Raw genomic sequence first — 18,562 nt, forward strand, 5'->3', positions numbered from 1 at the left:
TGGGATGCAGCCCAGACACTGAGGAGCCCGATGCAGACCCCTCCCTGGAACATTGTCCTTCTCTTGGGCTCTTCAGGCCTGCCCTCACTCATGAACACATATTTTTTGTGTGTACTTCCTGCATTCCAGGCACTACCCAGGCACCGTGGACGGACAGTGAACAACATAGACCAGGTCCACGTGTAATAGACTTTGCGTCCCTGAGGGAGGCAGATGTCAGGCAAATAATCACATGGATTTCTGAAAAACATGGCTGCTATGAGAGGGTGCAACTTCAGGGGTCTTAACCTACAAAGAAGTGTGTGGGATTATGGGGTTGGGCAGCTGTTCCCAAGGAAGAGACATTTCAGGTGAGGAGAGGAATGGGGTAGAGTTGGCAGGGGGGCTGGTTCTCGGCTCTCCCTGACTGCCCTCCTTCCCCGCATTCCAGTCACTTCAGGAAATCTGCTGCTTCCATGAGAGCGTCTTTGCTGGTGTCTTCCAAGCTGCTACAAGTCGATGCCTTTGCCAGCTCTTGCTTTCAGTGTTTGTGCCTGGGTAAGCACAGCCGGTATGAAATGGCCCAGATTAACCGAGAGTCAGGGCCCTCCTAAAGTACCTCTGAAAGGAGTTTTTCAGCATAAGCATGACATTAGCTTTTCCTAGAAAGGAAACCACCCCCAGGGCTGACAGCAAGCCGGCCAGGCTTAGAGGAAGCAAGTGCAGCGCTAGGGCCCCTCCATGCCCGGCTGCAGACCGGACCCCTCACTGCCTTCCCCAGAAGGCTCCCCGCTCCCACCCCGCTTCTTTTCCCTGGGGACTCTCCTTGTGGAAAAGAAACCCCAACGCTAGGGGGTGCAAGTGAAACTGGAAAATGAAACTGTGATTTCCAGTTTCATTTTCCAGTTTCAATTTAGAAGCAGCTCTGCCAGCTTTCCACTGCCTGTGCCTCAGGGCAGCACAGAGGAGCTGAGGGGCAGGAAAAAGTGTTCCAGCCAGCAAGCACCCTGCTCCCTGGGCGCCCTTAGAGGGCGGGCACTGGACTGGTAGAACCCCTGAGTGGGGAGTTGTTGCAATGCAGATTCCTGGCTCTCCAGGCTCTGAGGCCATAGGTTTGGACCCTTTGGTGATTCTGATGTGCCTATGGACCTCACTATGGCAGTCGTGGCCCCAGAGACCATCAGAACAGCCAGAGCACACCTGAGGCACGGCCTCATCCTCTCCAAGTCACTTCCTGCCACAAATGCTCAGGAAGAGCTGCTTCACTGTGCAGCATCTCCTGCCCTCTTCCATCTGGTGTTGGAGGCATCTTATATGTTCTCTGGGACCTGAGGTCTGTAGGAAGCCCAGGCTGTGTTCTTCACACAAGGGTCTCTTTTTCCCACACTCCAGATTTCCCTTTAAGCTGCTAATCTGTAACAGGCATTCATAGAAACAGAACAAGATAGAGAAATTCTATTAAGGGCCCTTATGTGCTTTGCTCTGTCTGTTGCTCCATTTATTTGCAATTTATAGCCTAATCCAAGAGGATTTAAGGACAATTAAATCTTTCTTTCCCCTCAGTGTGTCTGTGTATGAGTGCATGTGTAAGAGTGTGTGGGGGTTGGGTCTTCCAATGTACCTTTGCCCTGGTTTGACCATTGGGGGAGAGGGTGGGCAGGTCTCCAGGCCTGCCAGATGTAGACCTTTTCTAATGTCTACAGCAAGTTTGTTCTTCAGTGTTTCTAGTATCAGGTTTTGATCAATCATTAATCAAAGTTGCAATAAAAAGATAATCTTCTCAGGACTGGGCTGTAAAGGTCCTGGCTGCAACCTTAAAAAACCCTTCTGTGGAGGCCTCAGAGCCAAGAGAAAAGGGCCATGTGTCTGTGGCTGGATTTGGAGGTAAATGAATGCACTGTCCCTCTCTGACTGATGTGCATGAACATGAACTTCAGTCACCTGAGTGGCCATGGCCTCTTTCTTCACCTCTCCCTGCCAGCAAAGCTGGTGGTGCCCTGGCTTCCAAGCCAGGTGGCAAAGCTGGGGAAGGAGGCCGTAGTTGGGCCCAAATATGAGGGTCTGGGGGCACCTCCATAGGTTGTGACTGCTGCAGCATGCTCTGGGGCCAGGCCTATGGCAGTGGAGGCAGGACAGCCCCCAGGACCACACAGCCCCGGTAGTGGAGGGAGCCACTACTTGGGTGGCTCAGCTCCTTCCTGCTGACTTGCTGCTGTACAGGGAAGAGGGGTGCCCAAGACAAAGAGGAGACACACTTCTCCCATGAGAAACAAAGCAAGCAGTTGTTCCTCTCCTGGGCCCAGCAGGGGTCAGAGGCTATGGGACCCTCACTCCTTCCCTCTCAGTGGAGAGGGTGGATCTGCTTTTTGGGGCATGAGGGCCCAATTTCCTGACAAGCTGGAAAAGCAGGATTTAAGAGCTAGTATCGACAGGGAGAATGTGAGGCCCAGCATCAGGTTCAAGAAGCAAGGGGATCAAGGTTGCAGGGGAGGCGGGGAGCCTTAGCCTGGCGCAGCCCAGACCAACAGACTGAGGAGTCCAGAGAGCCAACATGCTCACTCGGCCATTGCTAAGATGTGTAGTGTGTGAGAAGGTGTGAGAGGCACTCGCTTTTCTCTCCAACCCTTCCAACATATTATTGGGTCATGGGTGCCATGTTTTTAGACACATAAAAGAAATGGGTATTTTCAGAGAAGTGCAACCCTGGAGGTGCAGGGGAGTGAACTCAGCCATGAGAAATCATTCAAAGGATTGACCTCTGGAACAGGGATAGACTTGCTCTCGATGGCTCCACGCGGGGAAGCAGCAGAGAGGGGAACCTTTCCTGAAAGTCCAGTGTGGCCTCTGAAGACACACACACACACACACACACACACACACACACTTTTTTGAGAGAGAAGGAGAATGAAAAGATACACACTGAACTTTTAACAGTTGCTGTCTCTACCTGGTGATTGCGAATGATTTTAATTTTTTCCTCTTGTGCTTACAATATTTTCTAAAATCTCTAAAATACACCCAAGTTACTTTCTTGTTATAGCAAAATAGGCATAAAATGTCTATGTCCATTTTAACCATTTTTAAGTGCAGAGTTCCTTAGTATGAAGTACATTCTCATTGTTGTGCAGCCATCACCACCACCTATCTCCAGAACTTTTTCATCACCCTCAACATAAACTCTGCATCCGCTAAGCAATATCTCCCTGTTCCTCCTCCTTCCAGCCACTGGCAACCATCCTTCTACTTTCTGTCTCTATGAATTTCACTATTCTAGGTACCTCATATAAGTGGGATCATCTGGTATTTGTCCTTCTGTGTCTGGCTTATTTCACTTAGCATAATGTTTTTAATGTTCATCTATGTTATAACATGTAACAGAATTTCATTCCTTTTTAAATCTGAATTGTGTTCCATTTTATGTATCCACCATATTTTGTTTATCCACTCCTCTTGTCATGGACATCTGGGTTGTTTCCACCTTTTGGCTATTGTGAATAATACTGCTACAAACATTGGTGTACAAATATCACTTCGAGTCCCTGCTTTCAATTCTTTTGGGTATATTCCTAGAAGTGGAACTGCTGGATCATATGATAACTAAGTTTTTGAGGAACCACCACACTGTTTTCAACAGAGGCTTCATGATTTTATGTTCCCACCAGCAATGCACAAAGGTACTATTTCTTCAGCTCCTTGCCAACACTTATTTTCAGGTCGTTGTTGTTTTAAAATAGCCATCCTAAAAGATATGAAGTGGTATCTTACTTATGGTTCTCATTTGCATTTCCCTAATCTAAATTACGTTTTAAAATCCATCTGAATCAAGCCCTTTGTTCTTTCTCACTAAAATGGATCTTGCCCCCTTTTTTCCCTTCTTTATACCTATTCTCTGCATTTTAAAAAATTATGGCAAAATACATACAACTTAAAACTTCACCATCTTAACCATTTTCAAGTGTAGATAGAGTTCAGTATTAAGTATATTCGCATTGTTATGTCCTAACCCAAATATAGTGTATAACGGCAAAAAGAAATAAAAGGCTATCTGAAGAAAAAGAAAGCCATGAATTCTTGGACCCTGGAGATGTTCACAGACAGACTGGATCAATCTCAGCAGAGATTTTCATTCATCTTCTGAGCACCTCTGCTGGGCTGGGCTCTGTGCCAGGCAGGGGGCTCCGAGATGCGTGTGGCTTGGACTCTGCCCTCGGGGTTCAGCCTCTGTGGAGAGCAGTTACACCCAAGGGCTGCTATGGGCACAGAGAGGCACCCTGTTGTGTGGGTGTGGCATTGGGAAGGGGCATAAGTGAGGTGGCACGTGAGTTCAGGTGGGAAGGACGAGCAGACATGTACATGTGCAGAGAAGGGAACAGGCATGTGTAGCCGGGCTGTGGCAGCACACCTCACAACCACCATTACAGGAGCATCTATTAATCATTTATGTCTGTTGTCCCTACTTGATTATAAGCTGCATGAGACCAGAGCTGGTGGTTTTGTTCACTGCTGCATTGCTGCCATGCCCAGCACAGGCAAGTGTAAAAGAAACACTTGCTGAATAAATGAGTGGTTGATGATGAGGAAAAAGGAGACATTTCTTTCCAGAATCTTGGCTGTGAGAAGCAGACAGCATGGCTGTACTCCATGGGAAAGGCAGGATGGCAGGAAGCATTACACAGGTGATGGAGACAGGAGCACGGCAGGAGCCAGTGGAGAAGAAGAGTTTGAAGATTCCCTGGTTGAGAGAATGGAAGGCCGTAATTGCTGGGGAGAGGCCCCTGAAGAAAGGGGAAAGGCTGGGATGCGGGCTCAGTGGAAGGAGAGGAGACTCTTTATGAGACTCAGATGGCCAATGTGAAAAAGACAGACGATACCAACTGCTGGTAAGAATGGGAAGTACACTGCATGGGGAACTCTCCTACATTGCTGGAGGCATGTTCTTCCTGTTATTCCAGATTCAGACAGCACTCTGGTCGCTGGTTGGTGCAGGCCACCATTTGGGCCAATTAGGGGAATCCTAATATCTGTACTTGGACTATCAGAAATGAGTGCTCTATGCCCTGAGCAATTTCCAAGATAGGCCTGAATCCATGAGTCATGGCACTACACGGAGCCCAGGGTTGGCTCTGAGCCTAACAGCCTCCAAAATGTCAATTTTGCTCATGTGCCACCTTGTCCTTCATCTCATGCCATGCAGCTGGCAGGACTTCAGTTGACAGAAGGTAGACCCTGCTTTTTTCAAAAAGCACACAGGACAGGTGTTGATAGGCCAGCCCCTCCCACTGAGCTCTGGTTACTGCGGTGAACTCCACCAGGAGGTTCAGTGCCCACTGTGGCTCTGCCTGAGGGGCCTCTGTGCACACTCAGTCCAGGTACTAGCATCCCAGCCCCCGGCCAGTGGTCCAACTCCAGACTCACTGCACAGAGCCCCTTGCAACTGATGTGTGCCAACATGGAGCCCACACGGGGCAGCTCAGCCTGACACCTGCACAGCTCAAGACTGAGAGAAGGACATGCTGACTCCATGTGTGGTCTGTTTTTTTTTTATTGCATCTTCCTTCTCAAGTTGGAAGAGGCTGTACTGAATTACCAAATGGCATTCTACTCTCTGTGGGGGAGCACAGAGGAGTGTCTGGCAGTTCCTGGGATGATGTTACAGTCCAGAGGTGGGGATGAGATGAGCCCAGACGATGCAATGGGGATGCAATCAAGACACGATGTCGTTAGAAGCCACAGTATGTTCTCTCATGCCATGTGTTTCCCAGCTCAGAGGAATGAGGGGTCAAGGAGGGGTGGGGTGGCCCCCTGGGACCCTGCTCTAGGACGCATGTGTAAAGACCCACATGCAAACCCACAGAATTCAAGAGCTAGCCAGGCCTGGACCCATGTAGGAGAGCCCCACTGGCTGATTTCCTATCTGGGACAAAGGCCACAGACAGCAGGCCTCCCTTGGCCACACCCAGGTCCCCAGAACACATGCTCCACTGTCCTCAGTCTAACCACAACCCCATATGAACTGTGTCCCATTCATGTTGGCCTAGAAACTGGGAAGTACCTGGCATGGGGTCCTCCGCTTCCTCCCCATGACTGCCTGGAGCTCTGGGGAGACCACCAAGAGGCCATTTTTGTGGCTAGGAAATGTCTGTGGCAGCTGTGGACACCACAGGCCCTCCCCGGACACTTCTGAAGCAGAGGTCACATTCCTAAAGATTCTTAACTGCCAGCTCCAATCTCTTGCTTCTTCCTGATAGTCTCATCTTAGTAAGGAGTGAAGATAATCTTTTCCCAGTTCCATGAGGTCCTCTCAGATCCAAAATGCTCTAAGTTCAAGGGCAAAGCATGAAGAAAGGGAGCCACAGATACTAATTTGTGGTTTTAGTTCAGTGGTTTTCCACCCTGGCTACACAGTAGAGTTACCTAGGGAGCTTTTAAAAAATACTCATGTCCAAATATTCCAACAAGCACTTTGCAAAGAAAGATCTAAATGGCTAACAAACATGAAAAGTTGCTCAGCTGTATTTGTCATCAGAGAAATGCAAATTCAAACCACATTGTGATATCACTACATACCTGCCAGAATGGCTAACATGAAAAAGATAGAAAATATCAATGGCTGGCAAAAATGTGAAGCAACCAGAACTCTCATACATTGCTGGAGGGAATGTAAATGGGTACAGCCACCTGGGAACATTATTTGGCACAGGTACTAAAGCTGAACATACTCATATCCATACTTGCCCAGCAATGGATATAAATGTGCTCCAAAAATACACACTAGCATGTCATTGCAATAGTCATAATAGTTCCGAACTGTAAATAACAACTCGAATATCCAAAAATCCATCACAGTAGAGTGGATAGAGAAATTGAGGAGTATCCATAGAGTGGAATACCCTATAGCAAGAAGAGTGAATAAACTGCAGCTCTAAGTAACAACTTGGATGAATCATCTCACGAACATAACGAGGATCTATACTGCATGATTCCATTTACATCATATAAAGTTTGAAAACAGGAGAAACGATTCCATACCATTAGAAGACAGAATGGACGTCAGCCTTTGGAGTCAAGTAGTAAGCAGAAGGGGTGCCAGGGGTTGCTGGCGACGTTGTGTTTCATGATTTGGATGCTGGTTATGCGGGGTAAATTCATTTGTGAAAATTCACTGAGCTTTACACTTATGGTTTGTGCTTTTTTTTTTTTTTGGCATATATGTCATCCTTTAACAAACACTTAAAAAATTTTTGAAACCCACATCAATCCAGTCAGATTCTTTTGGGTGGGAGCAAGATCCAGGCATCAATATTTTTTAATATCCAGATGACAGTAATGTGCAGCCAGGATTGAAAGTCACTGGTTTAATATCTTGGGAAAAGTAGATCCACTCAAGACCTCAAAGGGTCCTGACAAAGGCCACTTCCAGCTCAGTGGAGTGAGACAGTGGGGTGGGAAGATGTCCATTTTTTGGATGTGGGCTGTTGTCTTGCATGGGCAGAGGTATTGCAGCATGCTGTTGTAATGTGTATCTTCCTTGGCAGTGTCTGTTGAAAGCTGGTTGCGTCAGTTTGTAACAGGGTGTAATGGCAACAAGGTGGGCCCAGCCCCACCCCAGGAAGTGGATCACTGAGCGCAGCTTCTACAGGGCCATTTGTAGAGAAGTGGCAGCTGGGCTTCCCAGGGGCTGCCACCCAGGGCAGAGCCAGTGCTGGGGCTCGGACAACCTCAGCAGGGTGGGGAAAAGGCCTGACTCAGGGTGTTTATGTTTGTGGGTAATGACAGTCAGTTCTGGGCTCCAGATGATGCTTACTCCCTGGCCTCTGTGTTCAGATTAGGAACTTGCAACATCTTGCTGAGGACCACGTCAGGCTCAGCTCTAAGTGCTGTGGCTGAGAATTTTCCTTCCTTTTTGTGTGGTTAGTGGCAGCCTCCCTAGCAATGGCTGACCTCTAGCATACTCGGGTCAAACTACAGGCAGCTGGGACAAGACAGCACATGGGGCTCACAGACAGGTATTCCACCCACCTGGGCCCTGTCAACCCTCCCAGAAATGCATGGGCCATGAACCTCCTGCTGTGGGAGGGGCAGTGCAGAGAGGTCTCAACAAGCTTCCCTTGGCCCTCTGGGATCTCCACCATCCACGGCGTGTGGGGCTGAGCTGCAGGCTAGGTCTTCAGGTGGTGTCCCTGCACATCTGCTTTGCAGCGTGGCGTCTATGGAGCAAGAGTGAACAGGAAGGGGCCTGGAGCCTCCTGTAGCTCTGCTGGGCAGGGACGCTGCGGGGCCTCAGCTGGGCTTGCTTGGCTAAAGGGCACAGAGTGGCGTAGGCTGCAAGAGGACAAGCTAAGCTGATGAAGGCTCTATCACTCAAGGGTAGCCATGTAAAAAAAAAATCCCTACAGGAAAAGAAGCATGAATAAGACAGGCGGGGCATAACGGTGTCTCCCCACTGAAGCTGCAACTCTCCACTTCACTGGCTTCAGCCTCCTCCCTGGGAAATGGGGGCAATGTCCCCTAGGCCTTTTCCTCCTGTCCAGTAGGGCTGAAGGTCCACAGGCCAGAGGGAGGCCTAGGTCCTGAGGAGTCTACCTGTTCGGCCCCTGGCTGGGACCTCAGCCCCCATGTGCCACGTCACCTCCCTTGTCTGTGAAATACCGCAACAGCAGCTCTTGCCAGCCAGTGACACTACCCCTTCCTGTTGTCTTCTTTACAAAGCATTTATGAAATGTTTTCTTTTCATGCTTCAGGAAACGGGTGGCCAGGAGGAGTTCTAGATTTCATTTTTTCCCCCTAGAGACATATGTGCTTCGAAATACACAAATTAAACAAAAACCAGGGCTGACTGGGACCAGGAGAGTAAGGGAGGCAGGCAAATCCAGGAAATATCCTTGCAAGAGAGTGATGCAGGGAACTGGGCTCCTGATTTTCCTCGGGGGCATCTGGGGGTGTGAAGTGTGACTGTGGGCAAGGCCTAGGCCTCTGGGCTCTGGTGTGTCCTCATCCCCATGGACAGACAAGCACATGGCACTTTTGCATCATGAAGCAAAACTGACCTGGAAACACGTAAGTCAGGTGGGTCCCACCTGAGGGACTCCTAATATCAGGCCTGGTAGAATATAAACATCCAACTTCACCTTCCAGACCCAGATCTGACCCTTCTAGCAAAGATCTGCTATCCAGGAAGCTATTTAGTCATTTCCCAAAACCACTGCTGATATTTTAAGCCTGTCATGTAACCTTTTTTTTTTTTTTTTGTTTAGACTGAGTTTTGCTCTTGGCGCCCAGGCTGGAGTGCAGTGACTCGATGCCTCCCAGGTTCAAGTGATTCTCCTGCCTCAGCCTCCTGAGTAGCTGAGATTACAGGCACCCGCCACCATGCCTGGCTAAGTTTTGTATTTTTAGTAGAGACGGGTTTTTGCCATGTTGGCCAGGGTGGTCTCGAACCCCTGACCTCAAGTGATCCACTGCTTCAGCCTCCCAAAACGCTGGGATTACAGGCATCAGCCACTGCACCTGGCCCTGTCCTATAACTTCTGAGTCATCATAAATTCTCTCTCCTGGCTTCCTTTTATTTACATGCTTATTTTCCTTCTCAAATCACTCCAGTAAGTATGTAAGTCACTAATTTATTGCCCTCTATTATCTGCATTATGGTTAAAAACATCGACATGAATAAACAAACAAACAAAAGCCCTTGAGTAGCCTAGATAAGTCACAAAGCCCATACCCAGACTCTCAATGAAGAGAGTCTCTCAGGGCTCACTCAGGGACTATTCATTCTTGTTTTATTTTTTTTTTAAAGTTCATACCCTCTCTGCTTGAGTATTCTTGTTTTAGATGCAAATCAGAAAAGGTTCCTGTATTGATCACAGTCCCAGCAGGAAGCAGATGCACACTCCACTGGTAACAGGAGAGACTGAGGAAGGGACTGTTTCCAAGGATGAGCAAGATGAAAAACCCTCAAGGAAAGGTGAAGCACCCTGCAGCCAGCAACAGTAGGAGCTGTGACCACCAATCCCCAGGAAGGAGGCGGGAGGGCTCCCGGAACCCAGAGAGACCTGTAGGAGGGGGTTGCCAGCAGAAGCTGTGGTTTTAGGGTAAAAAACACAGGCACTATTGCCCTGAGACCTGGCAACGGAGGGAGCTGGGGAGATAAAGCACCTCCCATTTCCCCTCCCAGCCTTCAACCTCTGGTCAGGGGAGGGGTCTTCAATTGGCCAAACCCAACTGGAAGCATGGGGACCTGGAGCCTGGCTGATGGAATCTGCAAAGGTCAAACCCTGGGAGGTGTGGGAAAGGGCAGAAAATCAACAGGAGCAGGGATGTGTCGGGGGATGGCAAACAAAGAATGCCCAGCAGAGTCATCAGGGCATTTGAAAAGATACATCAGAAGCTAACATGCTGTAATGTGGCACTCTTACCACAAATATATAGGATGAGAGGCAGCCAGGGACAGAGGCGGCCATGAAGAAAGGTTTGAAGAATCCAAGCAAAATGATTGGGGTCCTCATTATGGAGGAACAAATAGCTCTACTTAGTAATTCCAAGGTAATAGCTTAATAGCTTAATAATTCCAAGGTAAACAAGTATTTTCATAAAGAGGACTCTGAATGATCAACAAAAGGTTAAATGTCACTGTACTGCTTCACAGAGCTGTTACAGGTCAGGGAAGACTATAACACAATGTAGAGACAGATCCATACAAGAGAGGTACAACAGGGTTTCCCGTTCAACACGTCAGTTATTTACACTCCCAGTTTCCTTTCTATCCTGAAGCACCACTAAAATGCTAGTCTAGAAATCAAATGCGGCCAGGTGCAGCGGCTCACGCCTATACTTCCAGCACTTTGGTAGGCCAAGGCAGGAGGATCATTTGAGTCCAGGAGTTCTAGACCAGCCTGGGCAACATAGCAAGACTTTGTCTTTAAAAAAAAAAAAAAAAAAAAAAATTGGCTGGGTGTGGTGGTGTATACCTGGAGTCTCAGCTACTCAGGAGGCTGAGGTGGGAGGATCACTGGAGCCCATGAGTTTGAGGCTGCAGTGAGCTATGGTCACACCACTGTACTCCAGTCTGGGCAACAAAGTGATACCCTATCTCTTAAAAAAATCAAATGGGGCCAGGCGTGGTGGTTTACACCTGTAATCCCAGCACTTTAGGAGGACGAGGAGGATGGATTACTTGAGATCAGAAGTTCGAGACCAGCTTGGCCAACATGGTGAAACCCCATCTCTACTAAAAATATGAAAAGTAGTCGGGCATGGTGGCACATGCCTGTAGTCCCAGGTACTCGGGAGGCTGAGGTATGAGAATCACTTGAACCCGGGAGGCAGAGGTTGCAATGAGCCAAGATCGTGCCACTGCACTCCAGCTTGGGCAACAAAGCGAGACTCTATCTCAAACAAACAAACAGACACACAAACAAAAAACCAAATGGTATTAACTCTCAAAGGCAAAGGGAATGGTAAAGGAGATATGAGTGGCTGAAAGAGTTCCCCAAACTCCAGGAAGCTGGGAGGCAGGTAGAGGAATAATGACTGACATAGAGGAAGCTAGGCTCTGAAGGGCTTGCAGATGGGGCACACTGACAGGAGGCAAGCCACTTTACCCCTGGAACCCTGCAGGAGGAGCTCAGACTTGGGGAGACCAGGTGTTGTGGATGGTGGGGCTGAGGTACAGCAGCTAGTGAGGGTAATGAATGCAGGAAACTGGTTGAAATCCTCCCCAGGTCTCACCTCCGCACCCTGCCCCACACAGCTGGAGACAAAGACACTAAACAGGAGAGAGACAGGCAGGAGGGAAGGCAGATGAATACAGAGATGAAAATGGAGGTGAGGGAAAAGTCTGAAGAACGAAGTGTGGGACTCAATGTCCCACCCACTTACCTTGCCCCGCCCCACCCCAGGTATATATCACTCTGATGAGGGTATGGTGAATTTAAAAGATGGTTGCAAATTCTTTGACTTTTCTCCAATGGAGAGATGAGTCTGTGTCTCCTTCCCTGAACCTGTGTGGATTTCTGACTACAGTTGAAATGAGCTATGTGACTTCCAAGGTTGGGACATCCACAGCCATGCAGCTTCTGTTTTGCTGGCCAGAACACTCACACCAGAGACTTGAGCTGCCTCATAAGAGGCCCAGTGACCAGGCCATGGTGCTGGAGACACCATGTGTAGTCTCTCAACAGCTGAGCCCAGCCTTCCAGCTCTCTTTGCCAAGTGAACAACCATCTTACAAGTGGACCCTTCAGCCCCAGCTGTTCCAACTCCCAGTCATTCCAGTCACCTCCAGTTATTCCAGTCATCCCAGCCATTGTAGAACAGAGAAGAGCCGTGCCCTTCTGAATCCTTGACAGTGGCCCTAAAAATGGTTGTTGTTTTATGCTACTAAGTTTTGGGGTGGTTTGTTATGTAGTGATCAATAACTAGAACTAGGAGTTAGAATGCTTCTCTTGAAAGCAGAATGGCTTCAGGGTGGTGGTTCTCAACAGGGTGACTTTGTCCCCCAGGGGACATTTGGCAATGCTTACAGACATTTTGGTTATCACATCTCTGGGAGGGGGGTTACTACTGGCATTTAGTAGATAGAAGTCACTGGTGCTGCTAAACATTCTATAGTGCACGAGACAGCCTCTGACAACAAGGAATTCTTTGGTCCAACACGTCACTAGTACCAAGGCCGAGAAACCTAGCTCTAGAGAAAAGGTGCTCATGGCCAGGTGCAGTGGCTCATGTCTGTAATCCCAGCACTTTGGGAGGCCAAGGTGGGCGGATCATGAGGTCAGGAGATTGAGACCATCCTGGCTAACATGGTGAAACCCCGTCTCTACTAAAATACAAAAACTTAGCCGGGTGTGGTGGCGGGCACCTGTAGTCCCAGCTACTCGGAAGGCTAAGGCAGGAGAATGGTGTGAACCTGGGAGGCAGAGCTTGCAGTGAGCCAAACATCGCACCACTGCACTCCAGCCCAGGTGACAGAGCGAGACTCCATCTCAAAAAAAGAAAAAGGTGCTCATTGGAGGCTTGTTAACTAAAAGACTGGCTTGTTTCCTGTAGTGAAACCCCAGTTGATAAATTCTGCCTAAGCAGAGTTTAGTTCAGCCTCTTATTGCTCCATTAATAAATACCAGCAGATAGCTGAGATATTTGGCATTTAAGGAAAGCCTCCAACAAGGAGAGATGGAGAGACAGAGAGAGGGAGAAGAAGAAGAAAGAAGAAGGAGGAAGAAGAAGGAGGAGGAGGAGAAGAAGAAGGAGGAGGAGGAGGAGGAGGAGGGAGGAAGAAGGAGGAAGAAGGAGGAGAAGGAAGAAGGAGGAGGAGGAGGAGGAAGAAGAAGGAAGAACAAGAAGAAGGAAGAAGAAGAACAACAACAACCACCACCAGCCCCGCCACTGCTGCCACCTCCAGTTGGAAACACAAACAAAATAGAGACTAGAAGACTATTAAGACAAATGGACAAATGAAAAATAAATAGTGCCTTAAGAAGAATAAGATAGAGACAGTATATGCATAAAAAAGAATGTGATATTTTTGAAAAAGAACAGGCAGAACAAGAATGAGTACTAGGATATTAGAAAAAGAAAGCCAAAATTAAAAAAAAAAAAATCAACAGAAGGGTTGGAGTATGAAGTCAATGAAGGTTTCCCAAGAAAATAGACCAAAAAGGCAAAGAGATGAAAAGCAGGAGAGAAAATATAAGGAAACTAAAACATTAATCCAGATGATCCAACAGATAAAATAGAAGGAAGAAAGTTATTAAAGAAATAATATAAGAAAATCTTCCAGAACTCAAAGATGCTACATAACACAGCAGTGACAAATATGTCCACACTCACTATTGAGTTAACCACAGATTGTGTTATGTTCTTATTGGAAGGATGGAGGGAGGAAAAGTGGGGATGGTTCTGTAGGAAAGTTCAATCCTCATCTACCACAAGAAGTCAACAAATGCCTAAAATTGGTAGATCAAAAAATAGTATAAACATAAATGGAAATCAGTAAATGGTTGAAAGAGGTAGCCTATAGAGAGGGAAACTGCGAAAGGTGGGGAAGGGATTTTTATTATGGGCTTCTCAATACAATTGATATTTAAACCATACATATGCATTATTTTTTATCTTATTTTTAATGGACACATAATAATTGCAGTGCAGTGTGATGTTTCTAGACATACATATAGCGTGTCATGATCAAATCAGGGTAATTAGCATATCTATCACCTTAAACACTTGTCATTTCTTTGTGGTGACAACATTCAAAATCAACTCTTCCAGCCATTTTGAATTTGTGCATTATTTTGATAAATTTGATGAAATAGAAATTAATTTAAAATGGGTACAATTTTAAAACTGCAATGTGATGGGATCAAATTTAATAATTTGGAAAATTCACTTATATAGAAGAGTCATGTCTCTCTAAGAATACTCAATGAACTGGCATAGGTGGGCATAAGCACCATCAGCATGGAAGGGTTCCTCCTGATGTCACAGGCCACTAAGGCAGTTGGTGGGGTGTGGGTGGGGATGAGAGCCAGGAATGGCAGCCCTTAGGTGGTCACTATTTCCCTTTCCTGGCAGCCTGTATTTGCTTGGGAGACCTGTCTCTTGGGTATAGATCCTACTGGGCTATTAAAGAAGAGAGGTGCTAATCCTTTTAGAATGACTTCTGGGAATTCACTAGGATGTCCTGCCTCTCCTACTGAGGACGTGGAAAAAAATGCTGGGTTTACCAAAGGTGGATGAGCCAGGCCCAGGACTAGAGCCACAGGGCCTCTCCCTGGATGTGCCATAGTCAGACTGTCTCAGCAGCTAAAAGAGACTGTACACATTTATTGTCAGCAGAAGCTGGGACAGATGAGCCTTGGGTTACTATTTCCTACCTGGAGCTCCCCTGGGAGGTGCCAATCATAGGGGATGGGAGGACACACACACGCTTGCTGGGGCTCCAGCGTTACCGCTGAGGTACATCTCCTCGGCCACTAGCCCTGGGGTCTGACCTCCCCTTCTTTCTTTTCCTCTACCCACTGTTCTTCCTATTCCCTTTCTTTCTCACCTCTCCCTCAGTTCTCCAGAGCTCTGTGCAGGGATTACTTAATAAACTTACCTGCTGAAATGCACTTTGTTTTTTAAAACCTTTTAAATTGTTACTTTTTTTTAACCTTTTAAATTGTCACTTTTAAAACTGTACCATCCTTAGATAAGCAGGAGATATTCTTTGTAGAAAAATAAGAAAATATTAAAAATCATCCATGATTTGATTAGTCAGAAAACTCCACTGCTGGTGTATGAATTTCCAGAATGTTTCCAGGCTTATAAATAGGTAAAAATACTATCACAGTCCATGTCTCATCTAAGCACCCAGCTACTGAGCAATCATCACCTACTGGGCTGTGCTGAGGCCTCTAGATGTGTTAATCTCTCTTAATCCTTCCAACTTCACAAGCTAGGTGTTATTGTGCCCCATTTACAGGCAGGAAACAAGTTCAGGGAGATCACATTACTCACCTGAGTTCCCAAGTTGATTAAGAGACTAAGCTCAATTTCAACCCTTCAGGCTGAGTCCAAAGTCACTTTCCTTGAATGGTTTGTAAGATTTTCCATTTCTTTTTTTAAAAAATGGTACATTCAAATATCTTTCTCATCAATATATATTTTCATCATTCTGCCTAATGACATTCCCTTGTATGAATGTGCCAACGTGGAATAACCAATTCCTTTCTGTTGGGCTTTCAGATGTTTCCTTTTTGTAAATGATAAACAATGCAGTTATAACTATCTTTGTACATAAACTTTGCACAAGTATGAGTATTTTCCTAGAATAAATTCTGGAAAGTGAAATTGCGTGGTCAAAAGCCAGACACATTTTTAAAAGCTGCCTCTCTCCCAATCACACATTTCCCAAATCCATTTATTTGCTGAGGATCTTAACAAAATTTGGACTGAGATTAAACACAGAATCAGAGAAGCCCTATACTAGGAAGATCTTAGTATACACCTTTTGAACTAAACCAGTCTTGCTTTAAAAAAAAAAAAAAAAAAAAGACCAGGCGTGGTGGCTCATGCCTGTAATCCCAGCACTTTGGGAGGCTGAGGTGGGCAGATCATGAGGTCAAGAGATCGAGACCATCCTGGCCAACATGGTGAAACCCCGTCTCTACTAAAAATACAAAAATTGGCTGGGCATGGTGGCGTGTGCCTGTAGTCCCAGCTATTTGGGAGGCTGAGGCAGTAGAATCACTTGAACCCGGGAGGCGGAGGTTGCAGTGAGCCGAGATTGCACCACTGTGCTTTAGTCTGGCGACAGAGCAAGACTCCATCTCAGAAAAAAAGAAAGCCCTAGACCCTCTGCAGAAGCCTGCTATGCCTTCAGTGGGCCAGGCAGCACTTCTGGGCAAGTGAGGAAGGGGAGACCCAGAGGGAGGTAGGGAAGGCAGGGCAGGAGAGCCATGCTATGGGCCCACAACCAACTGGCTTGGGGGAGGCTGCCACATTTTCCCAAGTGAAACACTGTCTTCCTGAGTCTAAAGACCTCACAGCCATCACTGACTATACTGAGCTGCCTCCCTGTCCCCAGGACTCTCACTCTATCCAGGAAGTCAACACAAAGTCTCTTGGGCCTTCCCTTTATCCAGCTGCCAACACTTAGCACCCTGGTCTTCCTTGGACAGTTTCCAAGGCTGGGTTGGGAAGTCCCAAACAAGACGTGGTCTTATTGTTTTCTTACCTTGATGTGTTTTCCTCCAATGCGCTACAAACTCTGGTACCTGCAAAAACAAGGAAAGTACATGATTGAAGCAGGGCACTGAAGGTGGGCCTTTGAACAAAGTAAGCCTGGATGGAAGTTGAAAGATGAGAGCCCATCTGTGGCGAGTTCTTTGAAAGCCACTGAGGTGTGAGTTGGCAGCATGCTGGCCCAGGGCAGACACAGGCACAAGCTTCCACCCAGGTGCATTCTCCACTCAGAGGGTTTCTTTCTCATGTGGTCTGTTAATGCTTCTATACTGGCAGAAACCTCAGTGCCCTTTCCCTTTTGTCTCAAGGCCTTGTATAAAAATAAGTTGTCCCTTCATTCATTTTCATGGATATTCATCAGCTATTTACAGAGCACCTACTATATGCCAGGCACTGTCCTAGGGCTCTGGGAATACAGCATTGGATAAAAAATGTTAACACCCTGCCCTCATGGAGCCTGCAGTCTACCGGATGGGGGGGTGGGGGGTGGTTGTAGTGAAGAGACCAAAAACTAACTAAATACATAAATTAAAAATATAGGAATCAGAAGTGGTAAGTCCTAGGGAGAAAAAATAAGGCAGGAGAGAGGGGTAGGGAATATTGGGGCAGAAGGTGAGAAGGGGTATCAAAATTCTAAAATGTGTGTCCAGAGAAGTCTAGACATCTGAGAATGGAAATTATGAACAAAGTTACCTGAAAAGAGTGAGGACATAAGCCCTGAGAATTAATGGGGAAGAAGCTTGCCAGGTGGAGGGAATGGCAAGTGCGACAGCCTGGCAGTGAGGGCCTGTCTGACGTGTTAACAGATCAGTCAGGAGGGTGGTGCAGCCAGAGTAGAACGAATAAGGGAGAAGTAGGAGAGGGATCAGAGAGGTAGCGAGAGGCTCCACAGTATTCACGGCATTCAAGGGAGGTCCTTGTGTGAACTTGGGCTCTGATTCCGAGACAGGAGCCACTAGAGGGTTTTTGACAGAGAAGTGACATGATGTGACTCACATTTTAACAGGATCACTCTGGACGCTGTGTTGAGAATAAACTGAGAGAGAGTATAACCAGTTAGGAGGCTGTGGCAGAAATCTCAGCAAGAGACAATGGTGGCTTGGACCAGAGCAGTAGCATGGAGGATTTGCTGATGGATTGGAAGTGAGAGATTAAAAAGAATGGGATTAGAACCTGACTGGGGCAGGTTAAAAAGAAAGGAGTTGAAGCTGTGAACTACGGGACAGAGTTGGCTGGGAGCAGCAGGAAGATTCCCAGTTTTGGCCTGAGCAACTGGGAGGATGGAATTGCCATTTTCTGAATGGAAGCCTATAGATGGAGCATGTTTTGTGGGAAGATAAGGAATGTGGTTTTGGACATAAGTGTGAGATGCCTTTTAGGCACTTAAGTGGAGAAGACTGTAGGTAGGTGGAACTGTGAGTCTGGGGAGAGGTTCAGGCTGGAAATGAGTACTTGTGAGTGCTCAGCACATAGTTCTTTAAAGCTGTGACACAGGATGAGATCACCAAGAGGGTGGATGTCAATAGGGAAGCTGTCAGCTGGGTGCAGTGGCCCACACCTGTAATCCCAGCACTTCGGGAGGCCAAGGCGGGTGGATCACCTGAGGTCAGGAGTTTGAGACCAGCATGACCAACGTGGTGAAACTCCGTCCCCACTAAAAATACAAAAATTAGCTGGGTGTGGTAGTGGGTGTCTGTAACCCAGCTACTCAGGAGGCTGAGGCAGGAGAACCACTTAAACCTGGGAGGCGGCAGTTGCAGTGAGCAGAGATTATGCCACTACACTCCAGCCTGGGTGACAGAGCAAGACTCTGTCTCAAAAAAAAAAAAAAAAGAAAGAAAGAAAGAAAAAAGAAAAAAAA

The 18,562-nt window shown here is 47.1% G+C and overlaps 1 protein-coding gene across 5 annotated transcripts in view; it reads right to left on the reverse strand.

Annotated features, from left to right (window-relative positions):
* The window catches only part of LOC108529590 (uncharacterized), a 67,882-nt gene that overhangs the window by 10,769 nt on the left and 38,551 nt on the right, over positions 1–18,562 (reverse strand). For 3 of the 5 annotated variants that reach the window (XR_001885582.1, XR_001885581.1, XR_001885583.1), the window contains one exon: positions 16,694–16,733. The gene's annotated coding sequence lies outside the window, so the exon portion shown is untranslated. Of the gene's footprint in view, positions 1–16,693; positions 16,734–18,562 lie in introns of those variants that run through there. The other 2 variants (XR_001885580.1, XM_017872028.1) reach the window with 1 other exon arrangement.

Source organism: Rhinopithecus bieti, unplaced genomic scaffold (assembly GCF_001698545.2).
Source record: "Rhinopithecus bieti isolate Rb0 unplaced genomic scaffold, ASM169854v2 scaffold_5889, whole genome shotgun sequence".
Classification (NCBI taxonomy): Eukaryota; Metazoa; Chordata; class Mammalia; order Primates; family Cercopithecidae; genus Rhinopithecus; species Rhinopithecus bieti.